We start from the raw sequence: 9,386 nt of genomic DNA, 5'->3' as shown, positions 1-9,386 counted from the left end.
TGGTGTTTTCCTAGGCTATTCTTTTGTGATCTGAGCAGCCAATTTTAATGTGGGGAGGTGTGGGTGGTTTCCCCACACCACCAAGCAATGCTCCAGACACCCATTGGGTGTCTCAACGATTCAACTCAATTCTGACACTATGTACCTGGAGATAGCACCAGATTCCACAGGTTAAAATTTTAGTCTTATAAGACTGCCCACCCCCATCAGATGCCAGTCGCAAGCCCAGGTTGTTACTTGTGCTTCTGACAGACAGACTACAGATTGAAGTATGACTCCTCCTTGGATTCAATTAATTTGTTAGAGCAGCTCACAGGACTCAGAGAAACATTTCTCTTACTAGATCACTGATTTATTATAAAAGGATATAACTCAGGAATAGCCAAATGGAAGAGATGCGTAAAGCAGAGTGTGGGGAAAGGGTACAGAGATTCCACGCCTTCTCCAGGTGGACCACTCTCCCAGAACTTCTACGTGTTCACCAATCTGAAAGCTCTCTAAACCCTGTCCCCTCGGGTTCTTGTGGAGGCTTCATGATAGAGTCATGATTGATTAAATTGATGCCGAGCAAGAAGTATGACGTGTGCTTCCTGCTGGGGTGGGTCAAGAAGCTCATGCAAACTGATGAAGAGATTGGGAAGGTGGCAGCGGCTGCACCTATCATCATCTCCTGGGTGCTCGAGCTCTTCCTGGAGTCACTGTGGAAGAAGGCCTGCCAGGTGACCCGGTCCTGAAGCGCCAAACCATGACCACGTCCCACCTGAAGCAGTGCATTGAGCTGGAGCAGCAGTTTGACTTCTTTTTCTTTTTCTTTTTTTTAAGATTTTATTTATTTATTTATTTATTTATTTATTTATTTATTTGCGAGAGCATGTGAGCCGGGGGAGGTGCCGAGTGGGATGGAGAAGGACGAGCGGACTTGGAGCTGAGCATGCAGCCCAACATGAGGCTTGATCCAATGGCCCTGAGATCATGACCTGAGCCGAAACGAAAAGTCAGCCACTTAAACGACTGAGCCACCCAGGGGCCCCAGCAGTTGGACTTCTTGAAGGACCTGGTGACTTCTGTGCCTGACATGCAGGGAGACTGGGAAGATAATCACATGGAAAGGGACAAGGGTCCCCACAGGGGCTGGAAGCCAGGCAGCAGGGGCTGGAAGAATGGTAGGATGGGAAGCAAAGGCAAGGACAAGAAGCTGTCAGGGATGGACTTGGAGCAGAAAGATGAGTCTTGAGGACATAGAGGCTGACAGGGAAGAGGAGACACCACAGATTCCACCTCAGGCCAGCCACCCCCTGCCCACTTGAAGTCCCCTCACACCCCTCCTGTCCTTCACCTTGTCTCTGCCTCTACCCCCAGCATCCCCCCTCCCCAGGCCCCTTAGCACCGATGCAGAGGATGAAGAGGACTAAGACTCTTAACACCCTCTGCCTCCCAGGCCACACCCACTTTTAGCCGATTTTAATTGCTCTGGGGGGAGGAGAGAAAATAAAGCTGTTCTTAAATTTATTAAAAAATTAATATCTCAGCAGTTGAACTCAATTTGCCACCCTTCTCCTCTCCCTGGAGGTGGGGGTGGGCTGGGGTGAGACAAAGTACCAACCCTCGAATCATGTGGTTGGTTCTCCTGGCAACCAGCCCCCCCTCAATCCTTAGGTGACCTAAGGGTTTTCTGGAAGTCGCCTCATTAACATAACAAAAGACACCTTTATCACTCTTATCACAGGAAACTTCAAGGGTTTTAGGAGCTATGAGCCAGGACCTGTGACAAAGTCCAAATACGTATGAGGAATACAGCTTGGTCATCTGATTGACCAAAAATATAATTCTTGTAAATCACAATATCACAGTTTTTTAGTTTTGCGTTTTACATTTAGGTCTGTGATTCATTTTGAGTTAATTTTTGTGAAGGATGTCAAGTCTGTCTAGATTCATTTCTCTGCACGTGGATATCCCGGTGTTCCTGCACCGTTTGTTGAAAAGACTTGTTTGCTCCACTCTATTGCCTTTGCTCCTCCGTCAAAGATCAGTTGACTAGGCTTATGTGGGTTTATTTCTGGGCTCTCTATTCTGTTCCATTGGTCTATTTGTCTGTCTTTGGCCAGTATCACATTGTCTTGATTATTGTAGTTTTATGGTAAGTCTTAAAGTCAGGTATTGTCAGTCCTCCAACTTTGTTCTTCTCCTTCAATATTATATTGGTTGTTCTGGGGTTATCATCTGTCTATACAAACGTTAGAATTAGTTTCCCAATATCCACAAAATAACTTGCTGGGATTTTGATTGGGATTGAATTAAATCTATAGACCAAGTTGAGAAGCAGTGACATCTTGACAGTATTGAGTCCTCTTTTCCATGAATACAGAACATCTCTCCATTTATTTAGTTCTTTAATTTCATTTAGTAGGTTTTTGTAGTTTTCCTTATATAGATCTTGTACATATTTCGTTAGATTTATAACCAGATATTTAATTTGGGGAGGGGGAACTAATGTAAGTGAAATTATGTTGATTTCAAATTTTACTTGTTCATTGCTGGCATATAGGAGAGGGATTAACTTTTGTGCATTACCCTTGTATCCTACAAATTTGCTACATTCACTTATTAATTCCAGGAGGTTTTTTGGTCATTCTTTTGGTTTTTCTACATGGGCAGTCATGTCCTCTGCGAAAAAAGATGCCTTTTATTTTTTCCTTGCCATGGATACATTTTTATTTTAAGAAATTGAGGAAGTTTTCCATTAGGAAAAGGTATAAAGGATAAAGTATGAAGGATATACTTCAAGCTGAAGGAAAGTGATCACAGATGGAAAAATATGAGATGCAAAGAGAAAAGAGAGCAAAGAAAATGGTAAAAAATAGGGGTGAATCTAAAGGAAATTTGAATGCATAAAATAATGTCTTACGAGGTTATAAAAAAACAAACAAAGTACATGATAGAAGTCAAAGCTCCTGGAAGTAGTTAATAAATTTACATGGCTTCAGGATACAAGCATAATATATAAAAATACAGTGTATTTCCATATATTAGTAATGAATTATTAAGACTCCAGGTTTTTGCCTCAGCCCCTTTACAAACTGCGGGCCTTTGGTCAGGGAGCCAGCAGGGACATCTGCTCCTAGTGCCTCCCTAGTGCTCAAGTATAAGCCCCGATAAACGTTGCCTGAATCTTAAAAAAAACCCAACAAAACAAAACTCCAATTTTTAAAAAGCATACCACTTCAAATAGCTACAATAAGCATGAAATATTTACTGATAAATCTATAAGATATGTGCGATATCTGATGTTGAAAACTATAAAACAATGATGAAAAAGTCAAATAAGACCTAAATTCATGGAAAAACATACCATGGTCATAGATCTGAAGACTCATTATTGGTAAGATGTCTATTTTCCCCACAACGATTGACAGATGTAACACAATCACAACCAAATTTTCAGCCAGATTTTTTGTAGATATCTAAAACTAGTTCTAAGGTTTAATTGAATAATAAGGAAACCCAAATAGGTGAAACAACTTTGAAAAAGAAAAATAAAGTTGATGGGACACGTGGGTGACTCAGTCGGTTGAGCATCTGCCTTCGGGTCAGGTCCTGATCCCCCCGATCCTGGCAGTCTCCCTCTCAGCCCAGAGCCTGCTTCTCCCTCACCCTCTCCCCCTCCTCCTGCTCATGCTCTCTCTCTCCCTCAAATTAATAAATACAATCTTTAAAAAAAAATTTAAAAATAAATAAAGAAATAACAAAAATAAAAGTAAGTTTCTTAAAAAAGAAACTTAAAAATCAGATTTTGTGAAAATTGTAACCTTTGCTTTGTAAGACACTTAAGAGAAAAAGACAAGTTACAGACTGGAGAAAGTATTTGCAAATCAGATGTCTGACAAAGTACTTATATCTAGAGTATGCAATGAACTTACAAAATTCCTGAAAATTTCCTGATGGAAATGCAAAGTGGTACAGTCACTCCAGAAAGCTGTTTAGCGTTTTCTTATAAAGTTAAAAATACACTTACTATATGACCCGGTAATCCCACTCCTGAGGATTTACTATTACTATTTACTCTAGAGAAATGTCAACTTCTGTTTCCACAGAAAACCTGTACATGGATGTTTATAGCAGCTTTACTCACAATAACACCAAACTAGAAACAACCCAAACGTCCTTCAAATAGACAAATGGATACACCAACATAAAAGGGGAGCTTACTCCGCAAGAAAAATGAACAAACTAGAGATACACGCAACAACATGGGTGTATCTCAAATACATTTTTCTACGCGAGGGAAGCCAGATGCGAAAGGTCTCACATGGTAAAATCTCATCTCCATGACATTCTGGAAAAGGCAAAACTATAGGGAGGGAGAAGAGATACGTGGTTACTAGAGGTTAGGGGAGGAGGAATGTTGGACTATAAAGAGGCAGGCCGAAGTAGTATTTGGGGGTGAGGGAGCTTTTCTGTTTTCTGATTCTGATGGCAATTACACAGCTCTATGCATTTTGCCAAAAAATTAGAGAATTGGACACCAAAAAAGGTGAATGTGACTGTATAGAAAAAACAAAAATAAGCAAAGGTAATGCTTGTAAATGCCTCATGCACCACAGAAATAAGGTTTAGCGTGATTAGGTCCCAAGGTCGGAGTGGTGGTGTTGTCTATTCTTTAAAAACATTAAGTCTTTGCTTTTTTTAAAAAAAAAAAAAGGTAAAAATGTGCTGCATTCTTTGTTCGTGTGAAATAGGAACTAATGAATCATTCCAGAAGCATTCCTCAGATGGTCCCAAATACAAGTATTATGACATGAATCATAACAGAGAGGAATTCAATGGCTTCCTCCACAATATCTCTTGTATTTTATCAAGACGACTGGCGGGACTTTTGGACCCTATGGCATTTAAAAGATAATGGGTCAGGTGAGCCCTTCCATTCAGTTTTGTCAACGAAGAGGCCACTTGGGGAAAATGCTACGGCTTGTGCTGACACGTGTGTAGCTGAAAAATGATCACATCTGAGGTCCGTTGAATGCGCACATCATACTAAATTTTCTTTCCAAAAGGATCAAGTCATCATTTCGTCTTGCAGCAATTCTTCAAGTCACTACAGAACTCGCAAGCATGACTGACAGCCTCATGGAAGCTACATGCCACACAGACACAGTCTCCCCAACATAGGTACACACACATCAATACACCCACTCCCATATGCACTCGCATGTAGACACACGCACATAACCATAATGTACACACATGTAAAAACACACAGGCATGCACACGTGTGTTCACACGCAGCACGCAAACGCACAAGCACACCACCCCCAATGGTGCGCATACCTTTTCTCCGCCCTCAAAGATATAGACTATGTCTCCGAATCCAGAGGGTAAGAATTGGGTTTGAAGGTTATGGTGTCTACCTTAACGAAAGGGAGCGTCTGCCTCAAGTCCTTTTTTGAAATAAGCTGGTTATAAATGAAAAGCAGAGAAAGGATCAAGCAATACTTGGGATTTGCAGCTAAATTCTTTAATAATAACCAAACCTAATCCATTTAGGTTTGGGATGTTCGCTCTTGGAACTCAGCCACGGCGCTATGAGGAGTCCAACAGCTCTGCCTCCCCACCACCCTCAGCCCTAGCTGAGCTCCCAGCTGGCAGCCGGCTCTGACTTGTCATGTGTGAATGAGCCATCTTGGAAGTGGATCCTCCAGGCCTTAGTCAAGCTGCCCCAGCTGACGCCATGGAGGGCAGATACAAATGCCCCTGCCAAGGCCTGCCCGAATTTCAGATTCGTGAGCAAAATAAATGGTTGGTTTTATTTTAAACCATTAAATGTTGGGGGCATTTGTAATGCAGCCATAGAAACTTGTAAGTGCAGAATAAAAAGATATTGACATGATTTTTATCTTTTCTTCCTTTGACACTCTTTTTCTCCATTCTGCCATGCTGCAAACTCACATTTCACAATTCGCCACACACACACACACACACACACACACACACACAGCCAGAATAGCACAGAAGAGAGATAACTGTTGGGAAAACTAGAGGGAGATGAGAGGAGAACAAAGTCATGAGTATGATAACCCTGTATTGAGTAGTAAATGTTAAGAAATCACTTTTATTGGGGCGCCTGGGTGGCTCAGTCATTAAGCGTCTGCCTTCGGCTCAGGGTGTGATCCCAGCCATCCGGGATCAAGCCCCACATCAGGCTCCACCGCTGGGAGCCTGCTTCTTCCTCTCCCACTCCCCCTGCTTGTGTTCCCTCTCTCATTGGCTGTCTCTCTCTCTCTGTCAAATAAATAAATAAAATCTTTAAAAAAAAAAAAAAAAGAAAAGAAATCACTTTTGTTATGTGAGCCAAACAAGTGGTAGTTTAGGGGAGGTGTGTCCACAGGGTGATCTGCGGGGCAGAATTTGGAGAATGTTTCCGGGGGGGGGGGGGTGCTCCAGACTTCGTGGTGTCAATTTGGAAGTGCCACTGCCAGGAGACGGACTTGTTCTGCTGAAGTTAATGATATTATAGGTGGATGCTTTGGGGCCAAGTAGTAGATTCAGTCACAGGACAGAGAACCTCTGGAATGAAAACGAATCTTCTACTCTAAAAATCTCCCCAGAAGAGAGAGGGATGTGTTTTTGCAGTAAGGATTAAGGGTTGACAATGTTTATATATCAGGGATGTTCTCAACTTAGAAAATTTGATAGGGTGAAAGAAGCCATTTTGGAGCATTGACCAGGGGCGGGGCTTGGTGGTTAAAAGTCTCTGGAGCTGAAGGCATAGTCCTGCCATTAAACTACTATCTTTAATACTTATTTCAATAAATATTTATTGAGCACTATTCTGTGTTAGGTACTGGAAATATGATGGCGAGTAGATCAGATATGGTCCCTGCCCTCATGGGATTTATAAATTAGTAGGGGTAGGACAGAAACTAATTGAAAAATGATATAAATAGATACAGTTGATCCTTGAACAATGCTGGGGTTAGGACACCAACCCCCCTCCATGGTTGAAAATCCATGTATAACTCTTGACTCCCTAAAAACTCAACTACTAATAGCCCACTCTTGACTGGAAGCCTTACGGATAACAATTGATTAAAATATATTTTGTATATTGTAGGAGCCCAGAGCAGGCTGCCCCAAGATGGGCCACTTTGGCATAAAGATTGTTTTGAGTTAAAAGTCATCAAAACCCAGCAGATGCAGGAAAAGCTCTCTCCCTGCCCCTCAACTGCCTAAATTTGCGTGGAAAGGAGAGCCTGTGCTAAGAAGAGAGCTATTAACAGAGACTCCCCTTTACCTGAGGAACTCACCTGCATCGTAGGGCAACCTTGTTTTTCCAAACATCTCCTTTCACCTTGCTAATGGCCTTCCTCCCTGACCCCTATCCCTCTCCTTAGGTCATATAAGCTTCATCTTGCCTCACTGTCTTTGGAATGTTATGTCTGTGTGGATTCCCCGTATGTATGCCTATTAAATTGGATTTTCTCCTATTAATCTGTCTCACGTCAATCTGATTCTAAGTCCAGCTAGAGAGACCATAGGGCAGAGGAAGGTCTTCCTCCTTGACAATGTTATATGTATAATATACTGTATCTTACCATAAAGTAAGCTGGAGAAAAGATAATGTTATTAAGAAAATCATAAGGAAGAGAAAATGCATGTACGGTATTATATTGTTTTATTAAAAATCCGTATATAGATGGACCTGCATATTTGAAACCGTGTTGTTTAAAGGTCAACTGTAATTTGAAATGATGAGAAATGTTAAGGGAAGAGCACAGTTCTTTGGGAGGGAGAATTGGGAAGCCAAATTCATAGTCTCTGCTTTCTGGGTGTTTACAATATTTCTTCTCACCTCACTACTTTCACACCTCCCAAGACGACTTTGACAGGTTCTTTATTCCTCAGCTTTTTGAATGCTTATGAATGTTTTAATTTATTTATGTAGATATAGCTTTGAAAGGACAGTTCAAATAGGTAAATAGCAAATATACATATTCAAAGGTCTTTAAAGTTCAATAATGAAGTTCCATCTGGAAGCTAAGGATGTGGGCAAAACAGGATTTTAATGTTACTACCTCTGCCTTCAAGGAACTGACATCTCTAGTAAAACAAAGGTGGTCCACATTGATGTGGAGAACAAAGGCAAAAGAAAAAAATTGAATTTCCTTACAACTTTCAGCCCACTGACAAGTCCTTGGGACAGGCAGAGGGACCTTTCTCTAGGAACTCAACTACCTTTAGGCTAATACTTTGCTAAGGGCAAAAGCAACCTTAGCTTAACATTATCCGCCCCCCCCCCCCAAGGAACCTGTGAGTCTCCTTTAACATATGAAAATTCCTCTGGAAATTTCCTTTCTCTCTACCCTCCAAGATCTATGTTAGCAGTCATCCCCCAAGCATATGGCCCATTGTATACATCTGAAGGGTCTCAGGACTAAGGTTGGACCAGACAGTAATGAATGACCTTTTCCTAACAACAGCAGCCCCTCAAGGTCCTGGAAATCTTGCTTCCAAAATTCCTTAGAGACTTATGCTCTCCCTAATTCCCTGTCACCTTCAAAGTATGTAATCAAGTCCTCCTCACAACCCCAGTGCCGCTCTTTCTGCCCAAGGGTCCCGTCCCCTGTTCTTTAATAAAACCACCTTTTTGCACTGAAGACATCTCAAACATTCTTTCTTGGCCGTTCGCTGCGAGCCCCAACGTTTCCACATTGCACATGACTCAGAGTCCTTCCAAAAGACATAGCACACCATGATAAAATCCTAGATTGTGGTGAACTGGCCTTCAGTACTGAAGCAACTCAGGGAAGCTCTGATGAATGAGGTGTCATCAAGAGGCTGTAAGGAGGAGGTAGGTCTGGGAAAGCGTGTTGTGTAGTTAAGGTATGGGGCCGTGCAGAGAGAAGCATTCCAAGTGAGGAGAGGACCAAGATTCAAGACTTGGAGATGAAATGGATGTAGTGAATAGAAGTAGTTATGTTCTCATTGCGTTCATGAGCCTTTGCTTTTATCAATGGCTGTAAATGACATCAGATGCTTCAACAGCAGGGTTTTTAATGAGTATAACTAAAATGGGGAGGATGGGGGTGGGGCGTAGGGTTGTGTAGGAGATGAAGTTATCTGATCGGTAATTTTAGAATGCGTAGCCATTTAAGTATGAGCACATGCCATGCAGGTTCCTTTCCGTTTTGTTCTATTAGGTTGGACAGTATGAAATTGCTAATATTCAATCATTTAGCCTACAGACATGCCACTGTCATATGCTTCAACCTAATAGAGCATTAACCAACATTTGTATTTGTTTACCACGTTCATCTCCAGGCAGTTCTGCACTCTTTGGAAGCTGGAAATCTAGAAACTACCAAAGGTATTTTGCTATTACACTTGATGGA

General features: G+C 41.7%; 1 pseudogene; it reads left to right on the top strand.

The window, feature by feature from the left end:
• The first annotated feature begins 560 nt into the window (after positions 1-560).
• LOC113265784 (dr1-associated corepressor-like) lies at positions 561-1,421 on the top strand (annotated as a pseudogene).
• The last annotated feature ends 7,965 nt before the right edge of the window (positions 1,422-9,386 follow it).

Source organism: Ursus arctos, chromosome X (assembly GCF_023065955.2).
Source record: "Ursus arctos isolate Adak ecotype North America chromosome X, UrsArc2.0, whole genome shotgun sequence".
NCBI classification, from domain to species: domain Eukaryota; kingdom Metazoa; phylum Chordata; class Mammalia; order Carnivora; family Ursidae; genus Ursus; species Ursus arctos.
This window is presented reverse-complemented; position numbering and strand designations above follow the sequence as displayed.